Source organism: Sorex fumeus, unplaced genomic scaffold, assembly GCF_029834395.1.
Source record: "Sorex fumeus unplaced genomic scaffold, SorFum_2.1 ptg000018l, whole genome shotgun sequence".
Taxonomy (NCBI): Eukaryota; Metazoa; Chordata; class Mammalia; order Eulipotyphla; family Soricidae; genus Sorex; species Sorex fumeus.
This window is the reverse complement of record NW_026606075.1, coordinates 29314542-29332930: the sequence shown is the minus strand read 5'-3', so window position 1 is coordinate 29332930 and position 18389 is coordinate 29314542. Positions and strand designations below refer to the sequence as shown.

Genomic DNA, 18389 nt, shown 5'->3' with positions numbered 1-18389 from the left:
CATTTACTTACATATGTGCAGTCTATGTGACCAAGAGTCCTAAGTCAGCGGTCAACAATAAACCCAAGGATGAAACTTATTAACTCGAAGGCCTGAGAAATAGAACAGAGGGCAGGGTGCTTGACCTGGGTTGGTCCCTTGCATGTGGTCCTCTAAGCCTCACCAGGAGTGATCTCTGAGTGCAGAGTAAGCCCTGAACACAGCTGAGTGTGGCCCCAAACAGACAAACAAATCATAATACCACAAAATACAAACAAAACATATTAGCGACAAAATTTAAGGGGCAAGAAAAAGAAAGCCAATAATAAATAACAACAATAGCACAGCACTTTACCCCTTATTTAATATGCCCTAATTCAATATCCTGACTTAATATGAGGCTGTTGAAAAGGATTATGGAGAAACTTCTACTAGTCAGTGTTAGGTCAATACATATTTCTGTAGATGAGCGCTATGAAGCTGAAGGTGTCAGGCCGGAAGCCTAAACTCAAGAGCAGAGCATAAACCTGGCTGAGTTCAATTCTAGCACTATGTGCCCACACGCTTCCACCCCAACAAAGCACTGCTGGGGGGGTGATCTCTATTTAAAAAAAATGGACATTTACATCAAAACACGAAGCAAACATGAGGAGTTACATGGCAACTCTAGAGAGAAATCAGTTTTGATTTCTATGGGCACTTCTTGTGATACTGAGCCGAAATTGGGCATTCTTCATGGAACTGAAAGAAAAGGAAAACAAAGGATGAGAGGAATGGGGTAAAATTTAACCTTTAGCAGGACGACTGCTCTGCCTTTTCGTAAGTTCATAACTCCAGTCCATCTCACTGCTTTGCTTCCAACCCCTCCCCACCTAGTTTTACAGGGCCCCACAGCTGGAGCTGAGGGCTGGACAGTATTCTCACAGGCAATAGCGTTTGGAAAGGATTTTTCAAGGCTGCACGTGTTTAGAGCTCACACCTGCTCGTGGGACCATCGGGATTACAGCTGCCTTTTGTCCTAGCTTTGGGGGTCTCTACCACAAGAAGGCACAAGGACACAGGACACAGGGCTGTCTAAGGGGCTTTTATTACCCCGCCCCCACCTTTTGTTGACCTATTTCTCTTCAGACAGCATCATCATGTTAGCTAAGGTCCTCATTGTCTCTTTAACCATGTACAAACATCAAAAGGCAGGTAAGATAAACACCTGGGGACAAAAGGACTGATTTTTGCACCTGATCTGAGAGTTGGGGCCACGGATTAACACAGCTTATTTTTTTAGAGGCTGGTTATTCAATCAGCCACTTACAAGAGACCTTACTGCTGAGCAGGTTCGCTGCCAAAGCAAAAAGCTGAGAAAAAGAGGAAGTAAGAAGCGGTGTTTAATTTAGACTATTAGTGCTCTTGAGAGGGTTGATAAAAATAAGATCTGAAGATGTTTGAAGGATTTAGTCATCTTGTCCTGCCCATTCTTCTGAATGTCCTGCACATTAACTTTCTCTGAAAAAGGTCACTCTCTTTATATTTTCTTATAGAGTCAACTCCTTTAAAAGTAGAAAGATAAAAATGTGAAGTCATATTCAGAAGAGAATGACCTAGCCAGAGGAAAGCACTGGAGAGGTTTCCTGAAATACAAGACTTAATTCCTGCATAACATATTCATACGTGTGTGTGTGTGTGTGTGTGTGTGTGTGTGTGTGTGTGTGTGTTTGGTTTTTGGTTGTTTTTTCTTCTTGGGTAATACCCGGCAGTGCTCTGGGCACCATATGAGATATCAGGGATCGAACCTGGGTGGTCTGCATGCAGGGCAAGCACCCTACCCGCAGAACTATTGCTCCACCCCCCCAGACCTTTTATATTCCATATGCTCTCCTTCTCATTTTAATTTTTTTTTCTTTTCGGGTCACACCTGGCAATGCTCAGGGTTTACTCCTGTCTTTGCACTCAGGAATCATTTCTGGCAGTGCTCAGGGGACCATATGGGATGCTGGGAATCAAACCCAGGTCGGTGCATGCAAAGCAAACACCCTACCCACTGTGCTATCACTCCAGCCCCTCATTCTAATTTTTTTTTTTTCTCAGAGGTTACTCCTGGCTCATGCACTCAGGAATTGCTCCTGGCAGTGCTCGGGGGACCATATGGGATGCTAGGAATCGAACCTGTGTCGGCCATGTTGGCTGCATGCAAGGCAAACGCCCTACCTGCTGTGCTATTGCTCCAGCCCCCATTTTAATTTTTTAATGAAAACACCTTCCTTACTTTTTTGGGGGTAGGGGACAAACCCAGCAGTGTTCAGGGATTACTTCTGGCTCTGTACTCAAGGATCACACTTGGTGGGGTTTGTGGGACCATATGTGGTGTCAGGAATCAAACCTGGGTTGGCCACATAAAAAGCAAGTGCCCAACTTACTGTCCAATCTTTCCAGTCCATTCAGTCACATTTTCATGTCCATTTATTAATTTGTTTGTTTTTTGAGTGCCATACCCAGTAATGTCTGGTGGGGACTGCTCAAATGGGGGTTTGAGGGAATCATATGGGGATTGAATGAGGGTCAGCCACATACAAGGCAAGTACCTCAACCCTCGTACTACCTCTCTGGCCCACTCTTACACTTTAAAATCAAGAATTCCACTCCTTGGGCTCCTGTACTTGTTACTCTGAAAAACTAGAGATTTGAAGTAAAGTAAAATGACCAAAGAAATTGTTACATTAAAAAAGTCAAGAGAAATGCCTGGAGTCCTGCCTCAGTGAGTATGGTGCTTTCTCGCCTTTAGTCTGCATGTATGCTGGGCAGGAAGGCGCAGCATTGAACTTGCTCGGCACTGATGCCTGCCAGTCTGGCCTGATTCACAGAAGGCTTCCGGCAAATACAAAAAATAAATTAAAGGGCTTCAATCACCACAAGCATCAGATGCACTGGGTCATCTGAAATCTACGGATGCAGGGAGGGTTGTGACTTCCTGTCTGGGACATTCAGAATCTCATGTTCAAACAATCTCACGTTCAGACAAAATTTCTACAATTATAGTTTAACAGCAGTCCTAGGAGGAAGACAGGAAGTGCTCAAGACACAAAAGGCACCCTAGGTGCTAGAACTGCTTTTGGGATCAGTAGTGGTTAAAGGTTAGTTCATTTATCCTTTAGAAACAATACACAAGATGGAATTTAAAACATCAACTGTCCCCTTTATCGAAGATTAATTAATGTGTTTATTTTGGTTTGGGAGCCACACCCAGCCGTTCTCAGAGCTCACCCCTGGTTCTGTGCTCAAGTACTCAAAGAATCATAAGGGGTGCCAGGGATCAAACCTGGATTGACCTCATGCCAAGGAAGTGCCCTACTCAATGTACTGTCACTTTAACCCCTCCCCCCAATTATTTTAAACCTAATCCTCATTTTCAATCATATCTACTGCCTTAAACATGACTAATGACAACTAAAATATTTGGCATTTCTTTTGGACAGCCTTTAAAATGACCAAATCCAACCAATACCCCTTTTGTCTACTGATAATCATGAATCATGAAAAGCACATCATTTTCAGACTTGAAGTGTGAAACCAGAGGTTGGAGAACCCAGCTGACACGACTTCAAAGCTCAAATGAAAATTTGTTGAAAGCCATTTAGGTTGTCAACATAAAGATGAACAGTGAAGTCTTATTTTCTCCTCCAGTTATTTTTTAGAAGACTAAAAGGCAAGTGACCTAAGACTTCACACACCTATCATCCATCTTCATACCTAATCCATATGCATAAGTATAAATAGCATCTCAAAGGGCGAGTAACTCTGGAAGAGAGATTCGGTTACAGAAATCTGACTAAGAAAGAGAATGGCTTTGGAGAGGTAAGAGGAAGGAACTGCCATATATTTATACATGCAAACTCAACCTAGGGCCTGAAAAGAGACCTAAGGCCTGAAAAGAGAGCACAGTTCACAAAGAGTTTTTAACTTGCTAGTTATAGGCTACACTGCTTCTAGTGGGATCGCTTTTCATTTAATAGATACAATGTTTGCTAATATATACAACTGGTTCAATCAGTGATTAGTACAATTTATTTTAAATTCCATACAGACATTTACTAATTGTTTCTGTGTCCCTGTTCCTGTTTAAGCAACCTGAGCAAATCTGCCCCCTTGCTCTGTTCTGGTTGTTTATCTATTTATTTATTTATTTTTTGCTTTTTGGGTCACACCTGGCATTGCACAGGGGTTACTCCTGGCTCTGCACTCAGAAATTACTGCTGGTGGTGCTCAGGGGACCATATGGGATGCTGGGAATCGAACACGGGTTGGCCATGTGCAAGGCAAATGCCCCACCCGTTGTGCTATCACTCCAGCCCCATTGTTGGAGCTTTCTGATTTACGGCTTATTCATCTTTGCCCAGCTGCTAGAATGGGCCACTCAGAGGTCCTGCCTCTCACTTTCCCACGTCAGTCTGACTCTCATAGGAGTCTCTCAAATACTTTCTCATCTTGGGACTGGGATTCTTGGTATGATCAGCACTCTCGAAGACCCAATCAAACAGACACACAGTCACACCTAGAACAGTTTCAGCTAAGTGAACAACATTAAATCAACTTAGAATAAAGACAAAACACATTAATAATTTGAAATACAAGACCAAGATGGCTGCCCTCCAACGTCCTGATGGATCTATCACATCTTCCAGAACGGCAATGGAGAAGATTATCCATGACTTCTACTTGGATCTCTTTGATGGCCACATCCACCTGCCCACATACCAAGTTCCGCAGGATGAATATGTCGTTCCCAACATTCACCCTTTCGAAATCCGACATGCCATTTCGTCGATAAAGAAGCAAACAGCACCCAGCCCAGACAAGGTCAGACCCGAACACCTGAAGAACCTGCCATCAGTACTCATCAATACACTGGCTCAGCTCTTCACACGTCTGAATGCAAGGTTCCGTCCCAGTGGAAAACCAGTAGGACTGTTCTACTGTACAAGAAGGGAGACATCCATGACATTGGCAACTATCACCCGATCTGCCTGTTGTCTGTCGTCTACAAGCTGTTCACTCGAGTCATCCTGAATAGGATTGGCAGAACACTAGATGAAGGACAACTATGTGAGCAAGCTGGGTTCTGCAAAGGCTTCAGCATGATCGACCATATCTACACAATAATCAAGTTCATTGAGGTTTCTCAGGAGTTCAAGATGCTGCTCTGTCTAATGTCCATTGATCTTTGATTCTGTTGAGACTGAAGCGGTTGTCGAAGCCCTAGCCAAACAGGGTGTTCAAACTTAATACATCAGAATCCTCCATGAGCTGTATTATAGATTCACTACCAGGATCTCACCATTCTACAAAGAAGTGATCATCCATGTCAAGAGAGGGGTTCGGCAGGGTGATACCATTTCACCGAAACTCTTCAGTGCCACCCTTGAGAACATCATGCGATGACTGGAATGGGAAGGAATGGGAGTGAAGATAAACAGTCGGCAACGACACCACCTTCACTTCGCTGATGACATCGTTCTAATAACACCAAACATTAGCCAAGGGGCACAAATGCCGGCCGACTTCAACCATGAGTGTGCTAAGGTCGAACTACAGCTGAATCTCACGAAGACAATGTTTATGAGAAACTGTCTTGTTCCTGACGTTCCATTCGCTCTCAACAAAACGAACATCTCCAAGTGCAACAGTTATGTGTACCTAGATCAAGAAGTCAACATGATGAATGACCTGGCATCTGAGTTGTGTAGGAGGAAGAGAGCAGCGTCAAAGAAATAGCTAAGAGGATGAAGAACCTCTAGCTCTGGGTACATCTCTTCGATTCCACTATTCTTCCTGCATTAGCATACACCTCAGAGACCTGGGCCCTATAAAAACAGGATGAGAACGCTATTCGGGTCTCCCAAAGAAGAATCAAAAGAACTATGCTTGGAGTATCACGCTTCACTCAAATGAGAGAAAGGATCCGGAGTTCCGACCTCAGTCGATGGTCAAGAATCAGGGATGCTGTCTCATTTGCCATGGCATCAAAAATCAGATGGGCTGGACATGTAATGAGATTTGGAGACAACCGTTGGACTAGAGCCGTTACCGACTGGATTCCATGGGACATCAAAAGATCACAAGGCCGCCCGGTCAGACTTCTTCGTCAAGACCCTGAACGATAGGTTTGAGGCTCTTTGTGTTCCTAGAAGGAGCAGAAGCCATTGGGCTACACTAGCACGTGACAGGGATGAACGGTGACGTTACTGGCACCCGCTCAAGAAAATCGATGAGTAACGGGATGTCAAGGGATCAAGTGAATTTGAAATATGCTGTCCAAAGTATAATCCTACATTTCCCAGCTATGTACCTCATGAACTCTTTAAAAATTCCCTATTAGTGTGAAAGAAATGAGCATACAAAGTGAGCAGTTATCTAGACTATAAGCAATTCAACACACTCCAGTTAGTAGGGTTCACGTTTGAATGGTGAGGTAGAGAATTCTTGCTTTTCTAAGTAGGACAGACTGAGCTATCAAGACCCTTTTCAGAACTGCCATTTGGAAGTGAGGTGGGGAAGCATCTGGCAGGGCTTCTTGCCTGGACGGTGCTGCAGATGGCCGGATGGGTAGACTCCCTATCAGCTAGGAGAAAGGCTCAGAGAAGAACAGTCAACACGCTGATCTTCCAAGCTGCCTGCAAACAGACTGGCTTTTCCACTTGCCTGGCAGACGACAGCTGCCTCGGGAGCAGCCCCCTCAGTGCTCAGGCCACAGCTGTTTGCTCATCTCCAAAAAAGCTGGATTACTGTGCAGGCCCGCAGGCGGCCATGCTAGGCCAACAGTGTGGGCATGGAAAAGACAAACAGATGCAACCCGAAAATCCCAACAGTGCCAGGGCTCAGGAAGGTAAGAGGCCCTTTGAGCTCCAGTTAAATGAAATGGGAAACTCCCAACAATTCAAAGGATGGGCGTGTTTTGGACAGGGGAGTGCTTTTGAGTGGGGGGCAGAGGGAAGAGGAAAGAATGAAAAAGTGAGGCTCTGGCCCTACTTCTCAAAGCTGGTACCCTTTGCTGCAGGGATCTCTCTCCACAGTGTCTGTGAGCATTCTGGATTGAAGACTGACCTTGCAAATCCTGGGCAATCAAAAGGCAGGGAAGGGATGCTGCTGCTTCCCTTAGCTATCCATCTTTAGGACTCTTCAGGGCGTTCACCTGCACTAATGCTCACTGAGAATGGATGGAACCGGGATGGAAGAAACAGAGAGTCAAGGCTAAGAAATTACATTCATGTGTTTGGGGGAATGGGGTGTGGTGTGGTGTGGTGTGGTGTGGTGTGGTGTGGTGTAGTGTGGTGTGTGTGTGTGTGTGTGTGTGTGTGTGTGTGTGTGTGTGGTGGGCGGGGTAAGGAGTTGGGAGTCTCCGACATCTTAGAGTTCTAAATGGGAAAAGAGCTCTATCAACACAGTCCAGAGGAAGAGAGAAAACTGAGGTTTTGTTGTGATTATACAGAAGGGAGTTCACAAGGTATGACAAAGCCATGCAGGATTTCCTATTTGTGTCCAGTTTCATCACATGGTTAAAAAAAAAAAAAGACACAGCCTTTCTTCTTGGAATTCAAATAAAGGCTCACGCAGCATGAAGAAGGTGGCAGTGCTCTTCAGCTCTGTCAGGGTCACCAATCAATCAAAGCGTTTTCAGAGGAGCATAGCTCACGCACAGAGACCAGAGGCCAGTTTAGCCTGTGCTCCTGCTCGCCACCACTGGTACACAGCACCGGCTCTTGCATTTGAATGCACAAGCTCTCCACAATGCTGCTCTGATTATGGGAGCCACCAGCATTAAACGCAAGCATGCTGCTTTTCCTCCTCCCCGGAGTACTCTGTATCCTGGGCAACAGGCTTCACAGATGGAAACCTCAGCCTCGGTGAGGGTGGAGGGCAGATTCAGAGACGAGTGAGAGGCCTGGGGGATGGAGAGGGAGGAGGGGGGGGGAAGGAAAGTCAAGGAGAAAATACTGCTGGCTGCAGAGCTCACAGTGCCGCAGTGAGAGATGGAAACCATTATCGAAGAAGCAAAGTATGTAACTGCAAAAGGGCATGCACCCTTCTTAAGACAGAACCAAAGAGCGAGAGGGTGATGCATACATCTGAAACCAGAATCTGATTTAATCACTGCCGCCATGTTCTCCCTAGAAAAACCTCAAGCCCCTCCACCCCATTTGATCCTGGTGCTCACTGCACTGCACACAAAATACACAACCCTCAACAACCACAACAGCAGTATAAACTAATTTCAAAAAATAAAAAGCAGAAAGGGTATAGAATTTATATAGGAGTTGGCAGTGAAGATGCCAGTACTGGGTATTCAAATCTCTCTCCTGCTTGTGATCCCAGACTTTTACTCTTCTCCGGGAACATCAGGTAATTTTATGTTTTAACAAGAACCTTCCCTCCCCCACATACTATGTGATGCAGCCTGAGCAAGAATTCACCCCATGAATTCATTCTCTGCCTCAGGAAGTAACAAAAAAAAAAAAGGCTATTAGTGAAAAGTTATCCTATTTTACTTTTTCGCAGTTTTCTAACACAAATACAGGTGTAAACAGTAAAATTCATAGTTTTCAGCACATGGGTCCTCGGGTTTTGACAAACACTCTCAGCTACACTGCCATCACAATAATCAAGATACAAGAACTTGTCTATCACTCCTGAAAAGTCTCTGATAATCGCATCAGGGTCAACTGCACCAGTGAAAGAAAATTTTATATAGTAACTTCATGAGGGGTCTTCTAAATTCAAACTTATTAATTTCTTGAGAAAATGATAATAAGGTAATAAAAACACTACTCTTATATCTTGGTTATTTATCAATTATATTGTGTCAAAAAAGTCAGAAAAAAATGCAGGGACTGGAGTGATAGTAAGAGGGCAGGGAGTTAGCCCTGCATATAGCTGACCCAGGTTCAAACCCTGGCACCCCACATCATCTTCTGAACACCACCAGGAATGATCCCTAAGGGCAGAGCCAGGAGCAAGCCCTGAGCACCATCGGGTCTGGCTCCCATACAAAACAAAACCCAACCAAACTAAAATAAACAATAAAATTCAATTAAAAGGCATGCTGCAAGTCTTTTTCTCTAAGTCCTATACATAGTCATTAGACCTTCTTGGTACCCTGATTTGCCATTTCAAAAAGGAGGGTAAGTAAGTGGATTTTTGGTAAAGAATAGCACAGACATGGAATTTTGCGCATGTGAAGTGCTAAATAAATGCAGCATAATAACACATTTTCTGAAGTGAAGATGTATATAGAGGGAGTTGTGGGATGACAAAGTCTAAATTTATCAGCCGCTGGCTTCAAAACAGGGTCATTAGCATTTCACCTGGGAGTAGGGGTTTAAGTGTGGCATGGGAGAAACTCATGAGGTGGATTCACATGTTCCCATGTCCTCTTCATGGAACAGAAAGAACACAGAGATAGAGGAACGTACATGCCCAGTAATCACCCCTTCTCGAACTCTGAGAGAGGCTGTCACTCTGCCAGACTGACGCCTCCACCCTCTAGGGCAGCTGCTGCAAATCCTTCCACTTGCAACTCCTCTTTGCTGAGAAATACAGCAAGGTCGAGGCACTGTCAGAAACACTCAGGATTCATTATAAGGTCATGGGGCGGGGGTGGGGGGTTGGGGGGAAGGGAGGGCAGTGTCTGTTTTTGTTTGGGGCCATACTCACCAGTACTCTGAGCCTACTCCCAGCGCCCATGCAGTGCAAGGGATCAAACTCAGGCCTCCTATGTGCAAAGCATGCACCCAGCCCATTTACCTACCTCTTTGGACCATAAGGTCAATTCTGAATTAATTCCTGGTTGGTGCGTGTTCAAAAACATTTTACTGTGGCCAAATTTTTCATTATCCCCACATTCAGTTATGTGACCCCATAAAGGGTCGTGACCCACAGTTTAAGTTTAGGAGCTAGTGTTCCTATTAATGGAATTCGTGTCTACTCTGTGCCAGGTGATCTGTACTATCCCTGCTGGTCTAGCCAAGTCTCTCTAACTCCAAACCGTCTTCTAAAAATAAAAAGATGGGCTGAAAAGAGCTCAAAGGGGCACAGGTTTCTCATGTAGGAGGTCTGGGTTTGATTCTCTGCACATGGTCCCCTGAGCACTGACAGGAGAAACCCCTGACCTGAGGCTTACTGGCTCTCTTCCTCTTACCCTGGTTGAGGGCTCTTTCTGCTCTTATTCTCTCTCTCTCTCTCTCTCTCTCTCTCTCTCTCTCTCTCTCTCTCTCTCTCTCTCTCTCTCCCTTCCTCCTCCTCTCCCTCCCTCCTGTATAAAAGTCAGGAGCCAGACAAAATGGGTCAACTGTTCTTTATGAGGAGCCAGGAATGTTATATTTATCCCCTTCCCAAACACAATACACATAGGAAACAGAATTATTTGTGAGGAGAATTGGAGAAGAAAAGCACTTTACAGCAATCACCAAGGCGCTCTTTGCAAAGGTCCTAAAAGCAGGGAAGAGCTGTTGAGTGGCCGATGGCTGCACAAGTTCCAGAGAATGCACTAGAAGTGTCTGGTGAGCTTCTCCAACCTTTGGAAAGCTGGACACGCAGGTGCTTCCCACCTCCCAGGCACCAAAGGGCAAGCTCTGACCAAGTGTGGAGGGCCTTCAGCTAGCAACAGCAGGGTGCTGAGAAAAACTGAACCTGGAAACCAGTCCCATTATTACTTTTTTCTGAGCTTCTAATTCATTTATCACTGGGTAAGGTTATGGCATAAAACCCGCTGGGTAGATTTACATGTATTTGTGAGTGGATAGCCATAGTAGCTTCCTAATTTCTGACAGCACAAAGAAACCAATTCTGTTTACAAAAAGGCTATGAAGTGAGAACTGGCACACTTTGGGCAGAGAAGAAGGGGTTATTTCTGATTTTGTGAGGTAATTAACAAGCAAGCAATAAGTCAGTTTTAAAAAGGCAAAGACTTCCTCATGTCTTCTCAAGTTTGGCTAGGAACTTCAAGCAAAACTGCAAAGCCATGAGTTATACAATGACTTCGAAAGGAAAATTACAGTATTAATTAATCACCAGTAGGCGGTACAGTGGAATCATTCCCAGGAGTGGATGGGAACGGGGAAGGAAGAAAACAAAGGCTCAGAAATTCCATCGTATTCTAGGCTTAGTGAAGTTGTCAGGATTAAGTCAGCCACAATGGACATGAGCAAGGCAGAGTGGGGACCACAGCACCCATGAAAGCAGAGAAGAACTCAACTGGTGCTGAGCAGATTTGTATGCATTTGTCTCTGAGATTATGAATTTCTTAGGGGTATTTTCTAGGGAAGAGAAGCTCAGCACTAAGCTGGATTTCTTAATCAGATGCTTTTTTTATTTAATAAGAAAAGCGTCTCAATATTTTAAACATCCTGCTTCTCTGATGCATGGAAAAGCTGAATCCCGAGGGATTTTCCATTTATAGCAAAAGGTAAGATGGGACTTACTTCCAGTTATACAAATCAGCTTCATAAGTCGATTCTATTTCTGTGACTCTGCTGGCTCCCCAATTAATAAGACTTTAAGCTCTTAAAAAGGACAGGCTTTCTATCCTGCAGGTGCTTAATGATTTGGCAAGAGTGACAGGCCTATTAAGATTGTATAAATACCAATAATGTATGTGGTAACTCTTGAGTGTTATTTATAATCGAAATAGTAATCCACTCCAGTTTTGAAGTGTCATCTTGCCTATAAACTAATGAAGACTGGGCATGCTATTTTTTTTTTTTTTTTTTACTTCTCTACCCTGCTGTCTTCTTAGAATCATACATAAAAGGATACAAATTCTGGAGTGCAGTAAGTTCAGGGAACAGACAAGCTGGTAGGATGAAACTAAAAAGATAAGGGCTGAAGTCAGAGCACATGGATTCAAAGAACTCCCCTAGTAAATTCTAAATTAAAAAAACACAACTTAGTTTTCTTTCTACACAGGAAGAGCCTCATTAGAGTCATACAGGCCAAGTAAATTTGGGAGAGAGACAGAAAATTTTATAGATTATAAGTGAAAGAAAAATAAATAAAATTAGAACATCTTTATTAGTGTAGATTTCAATACTGTTTTTCAAGTATGGGGAACTTACTATTCTTGTGAAATCGCCTAGTTTTGCTCTGTTACTTTATAAATAATCCTGATGTTCAATGAGATGAAGTAATTTACTCGAGACTAGCATAGTTAACAGCTGGGCCTAAAGTGTTTATTTTGAATTTTTCAGTATTTTTTAAATTTTGTTTTGATTTTTGGTTCGGGGACCACTCCTGGTGGTTCTCAGTGAGCACTGCAAGAGGTTCTGGGTAATCAAACCCGGGCCTCCTGCTCGCAAAGCACGAACTGCAGCCCTCCAAGTCCTCCCTCCAGTGTGCCTCTCAATTCTTTTATGTATAAGTTCTTTTATAAAAGCATCTTTGCAGTTTCACAAAGATGTGCAACATACTTGAGAAACACTTGGGCTGTGAAACGCTTGTAGCTGCCCTGAACTCTCTGTCTGACTGTGGAAATCAGGTGACCAAACTTCAAGGTTTCAGTTCCTCTAAGTGTGTAGTGAAGACGTCGGCTGCCGGGACCATAAGCTCAAACGTCTATAGGGGCCATTGTGCAGGAAGAACCAAGTAAGACAATACCTCAAAGCTACATGTATTATAATCTCACAAAGTAGCTGCCCTAGTCATACTGTTTTTGAAAACTTTGTATACAAAATACACTGGAATTCTGGACTAGGTCAGACTCCTGAAACACCTTCCAGCACTCAAGCATAATTAACTCTAACAAAGAATAAGTCTGTATCCACTCATTCAAACATCAATCATTTACATGTTTCTAATAAATGAGAAAAGTAGTGATAGGAATAAGTGAATAGTGACTCTGAGATAAACAAGCTGTCATTCATTCAGCCCACAGCTGACTGTACCCTATTCTAGAAGCCTCTATCTAAAAAAAAATGTGATCTCCATTTTCACACCCTCCAGACAGTCAACATGGATTGTTATGGACACAGCGATCTGCTAACTGGCATCCAACATTTCAAAACAAAACGACACACTCATCAAAGTTAAACTTACAGACTTTAAAGTGTATTTTAACTGAGGTTCAAGTTTTGTAGGAAATCAAATTTTTAGCAATTTATCCCTCTATTAGTAAAATACTTTCTACTTAAGTGGGTACTTTACACCTGCAATTTAATATGTCAGAAGTTCAAAATAATGTTTCCATGAGACAAAAATGGTTTTGGAGGTTGCTACTTTATCTGTCAAATAAATGATGCCTAAGCAATCTTAGCCATCTAGATTTCACGAGTTGCTATACATTACTTGATTTTGGCATCAAATTCCTTTTTCTGGCAGCTCACAGAGTAGGCAGGAGTGGCTAGGCCTCATGGGTAATGTCATAGGGATACTAATACAGTATGTGCCAGTTTCCAAAACCACAAAAAGATATAACCTATTTTTATTGTGTCCTGGATGCTATAACTTGAACCCAGGGCCTCACAAAGTAAAGTTTGTGTCCTGCCATGAGCTCTTCGTGTAGGCTTCCATATTCACTTTCTTTTGTAACTAAAAAGATAAGACTTGGATTTATCTGTCAATCCAATTTTCAAGAAGATGGTATGCCTTGCATCCTCAAGTCCAGAGTTCTGATTCTGTTTGTTTGGAAAGAAAATCACCAATCTTCTGTGAAGGTTAGAGAGATGCAACCTTAGTGTTTCAGCTCTTCTTCAGAAGACTTCTCATCAGGCCTCTTCTCTGTATCCCCCACATATCCACTCTGGGAATCAAATCTGCTTCTCATTTGTGAGCCTGTCTAGGATCGAAGTTTTCTTGCTTCCTGACATCCTCTCAGGATGGCTGAAGTTCTAGAGTTCTCATTCTACTCAGTAAGTCTGTTAACACTTTTGCAGCTGTTTTCTCTCTTCTAATTTTTTTTTCTATTTTCTCCTGTTCTCTTGATTTTGCAGTTTTTTTTAAAAAAAACTATTTTTACCACTTCTTGGTCATATTTGTAGAGATTTTGGAAAAGAATGGAGAAAAGCACATATGTTCAATAGGCAAAATCAAATTCAAATGTGTTTGCTAGATACATGAACTAGTAAACATTCATAATAATATGACAGCAATGATGACAAAACATTACAATAAATTTCAGCAGAATGAAATATTTTGAGCAAGAGATTTAACCCTTCTGGATTCCAAGTTCAATAAATTATACAACAAAAGGCTAGAACAGAGCTTAAATAATTTTCAATGCTAACTTTCTTTAACAAAAACTCAAAACTAGGACTATATTTGGAATTATTTGCTCAATCTAAAATATATATATATATAGGCCTTTGATTCTGTTGAGACTGAAGTGGTCATTGAAGCCCTACCAAACAGGGCGTTCAAACTCAATACATTGGGATCCTAGGGCATTCAAACTCAATTCATTAAGATCCTCCGTGAGCTGTACTACAGATTCACTACCAGGATCTCACCATTCTACAAGGAATTGATCACTGACATCAAGAGAGGGGTTCGGCAGGGTGATATCATTTCACTGAAACTCTTCAGTGCCACCCCTCGAGAAAATCCTGTGACGACTAGAATGGGAAGGAATGGGAGTGAAGATCGACGGTCGGCAACACATCACCTCCGCTTCGCTGGTAACACTGTTCTAATAAAACCAAACATTAGCCAAGCGGCAAAAATGCTGGCCAACTTCGATCATGAGTGTGGAAAGGTCGGACAGCAGCTAAATCTCACGAAGACAATGTTTAAGAGAAATGGCCTCGTTCCTGACGTTCCATTCGCTCTCAATGGAACAAACATCTCCGAATGCAACAGTTATGTGTACCTAGGGTGAGAAGTCAACATGATGAATGACCTGGCACCTGAGTTGCGAAGGAGGAAGAGAGCAGCTTGCAACGCCTTCAAGAGTGTCGACATCCGTCGACTATCAAGAATCAGGGACGCTGTCTCGTTTGCCAAGGTGTCAAAAATCAGATGGGCTGGTCACGTAATGAGATTTAAAGATGACCACTGGACTAGAGCTGTTACCGACTGAATTCCATGGGATGTCAAAAGACCGCGTGGCCGCCCACCTACCAGATGGTCAGACTTCTTCATCAAGATCATGAACGATTGGTTTAAGGCTTTTCATGTTCCCAGAGCGAACAGATGTCATTGGGCTACACTAGCCCTCGACAGGGACAAATGGAGACGTTACTAGCGCCCACTCGAGCAACTCGACGACTAACAGGAAGTTAAGTGATAAGTGATAGCCAGGGCCTAACAGAGACGGGAAAGTCAGACTGTAGTAAACTCAGCCCCATATCAACACAGGGAACAAGGATCTCCTCCTCTGCACATTACGGAGATCCACTTACAGTACCAACACAGCAACATAGCACTGTATAGCACCCACTTCCTCTAGGAAATGGGATCCAAATTCTTGTTCCCTGAACTAACACACAGGATGTGACATTATCCACAAGCCATGTGATTAGGCACAAATTATTCTGAAAAAATTAAGGTATGAAAAGACTCAAAGGCTTGAGTTAAAAATTCTACTTTAGTGAATCTAAATTCATTCAAAATCAGGTCTGTTGTGTGATGTTTAATCGGCCTCTGGTTACCATCATTCTTTCCTTCAGCAGTGCTTGCTGTCAAGAAATGTGAAGCCATTTTCAATCACTAAATTAAAGAATCATTAAGGATTAGGTAGCTCTATACACAAGAGTTCACCTTTCATATTTAAAATTACTAATTTCTTAATATACACTCAATATGGGCTGGAGTGATGGCACAGCAGGTAGGCGTTTGCCTTATACGCAGCTTACCCAGGTTTGATTCCTCCGTCCCTCTCGGAGAGCCCAGTAAGCTACTGAGAGAATCCTGCCCACACGGCAGAGCCCGGCAAGCTCCCCGTGGCATATTCGATATGCCAAACACAGTAACAACAAGTCTCACAATGGAGTAGTTACTGGTGCGTGCTAGAGCAAATGGATGAACAATGGGAGGACAGTGTTATAGTGCTATACTCAATATACACATATACATCTAAGAAGAGGTTAGCAGGTGGGACAATCAAAGGGCTAAATGCACATATATTAAGCGACAAGCAACGTGTCTGAGATGTAAGTACTTACTGAGTTAATACAGCCTTATCACCACGACCCAGGTCTCAACAATTCTTTTTTCTTCAGACCCTCAAGGTGACATGAGAATAACTACATTCACAATACAGATATTAAAAATTTCACAGATGAGGAACCTGAACATCAGGAAGTTGAGCTTTGCCTAAGGCCACAGAGTTAATATGAAACGAGGACTTAAATACAGACCGGGGGGGGGGGGGTCGGAGAGATAGCACAGCGGGTAGGGCATTTGCCTTACACGCGGCCGACCTGGGTTCATTCCCAGCATCCCATATGGTCCCCTGAGCACCGCCAGGAGTAACTCCTGAGCACCGCCAGGAGTAACTCCTGAGTGCAGAGCCAGGAGTAACCCCTGTGCACCGCCAGGTGTGACCCAAAAAGCAAAAAAAAAACCCCCCCAAAAAAAACCACTAAATCTAGACGGTATGAGCCTAGAGGTCATAGTCACTGAGCTATATATACCCCATGTTAAAATCAAGTGGCTTCAGGCATGAAGCCTCTACTAATTTTCTATCAAATACCGGGGTTTCTTCAAGAGAACAGAAAATGTCTAATGAAAACAAACTCTGAGGCCCTGACAGCAGAAGGAGGAGCCAAGGGGAGAGGGGGTTCAACCTTTCAGCTGAAAGGTTCAATGGCTTGTGGTCAAAGGATCTTGGCACTCTGGTGGGGGCAGGGGGTATGGTACAGAAACACTACGCCTATATTCTAGCAAACCAAAGTTAACATTGTAACACTGTCCTTCCATTGTTCATCAATTTGCTCCAGCGGCCCCAGTAACATCTCCATTGTGAGACTTCTTGTTACTGTGTTTGGCATACTGAATACTCTCGGTAGCTGGCCAGGCTCTCCAAGAGGGGCGGAGGAATTGAACCTGGCTCGGTCAGGCTGGCTGCGCGCAAGGCAAATGCCCTACTGCAGTGCTATTGCTCCAGCAGTTAGCTCAGTAAAAAAAAAGACATACATTTTTTGGGGGCTGGAGCAATAAATAGCACAGCAGGTAGGGCATTTGCCTTGCACGTGGCCGACCAGGCCAACCCATGTTTGATTCCTCCGCCCCTCTCAGAGATCCCAGCAAGCTACCGAGAGTATTTTGCCCGCACGGCAAAGTCTGGCGAGCTACCTGTGACGCATTCGATATGCCAAACACAGTAACAAGTCTCACAATGGAGACGTTACTGGGCCACTTGAGCAAATCAATGAACAACGGGAGGAGAGTGCTACAGTGCTACATATTTTTTTAAGGGGGGAGCTTTTTACCTGTTTAGGGCATCAATATAGAAGCGCTATATCCACAAGTATTACCCCCAGAAGAAGGGGAAGTTGGCTAGACACTTTACAATATGTTAGCTCTAAAGTTAGAGATAAAACTGGGCCCAAGAGATTCTCAATGAGCTGGAGTATGAAGGAGACAGCCAGGGCCGAACAGAGACAAGAAAAGTCAGACTGTAGTAATGCATGCTGAAGATCTGGGTTTGATTCCTGGCAACACATGGTTTCTTGAGCATTGCCAGGAGTAACTCTGGAGCAGGGAGTAACTTCTGAGCACGGAGCCCAGAGAAGCCTCCAAAGTGAGAGATAAAAGCATTTGGTTTGAATCATACTGAATAAAAGTCCTTTGTGTTTCTTTCCCATATTATAAAGGGATGCTCAGCAAGCTACCTCACTCCTAGACTTTCTACTATCATTTTCTAGTGTCAATCAAATGTCATCATTTGCTATTACATCCTTTCAATGAATATACAAAACTAACTGTACAACATGCATCCCTGTGTACATGTTATATATTCCATACATTATAGAATTGTACAAGGAGTTCTCCTACAGATTTATACACATTCACACATAAGAAAATGTGGTCAGTTGGAAGATGTACCTTATCCTTAAGAAGCAGAGCTATAGTTATTACCTGAGCTTAAATACATACAGGTATAAATTTAATAGTAAATGAAATATAATTTAAGAAGAAGAGGTCAAAGAAAGAATCCTTGCTGGCTTAGTGGTAAGGCACCCTACTGTCGAATAGTGCAGAGGTGCAATGGGCCTCCACATTATCCTTTCAATCCTGGCACCTGCTTCATTAAAAACACAGTGAGCTTAAGATGATGATGCAAATTTGATCAAAAGCTTTTAGATGATTTCATCATGCAAATCATATAAGCTATATCTTGATGGGTTCCCCTTTTCCTTTTCACCCAGGCACCAAAGTCATTTAACACTGTCGTGATAAGGCTGCAGAAGTATATAGGATATGGGTGAGAAAGA

The 18389-nt window shown here is 43.2% G+C and overlaps 1 protein-coding gene across 1 annotated transcript in view; it reads right to left on the bottom strand.

The window, feature by feature from the left end:
- MRPS27 (mitochondrial ribosomal protein S27) overlaps positions 1–18389 on the bottom strand; it is a 99311-nt gene that overhangs the window by 28370 nt on the left and 52552 nt on the right. The window lies entirely within an intron of this gene.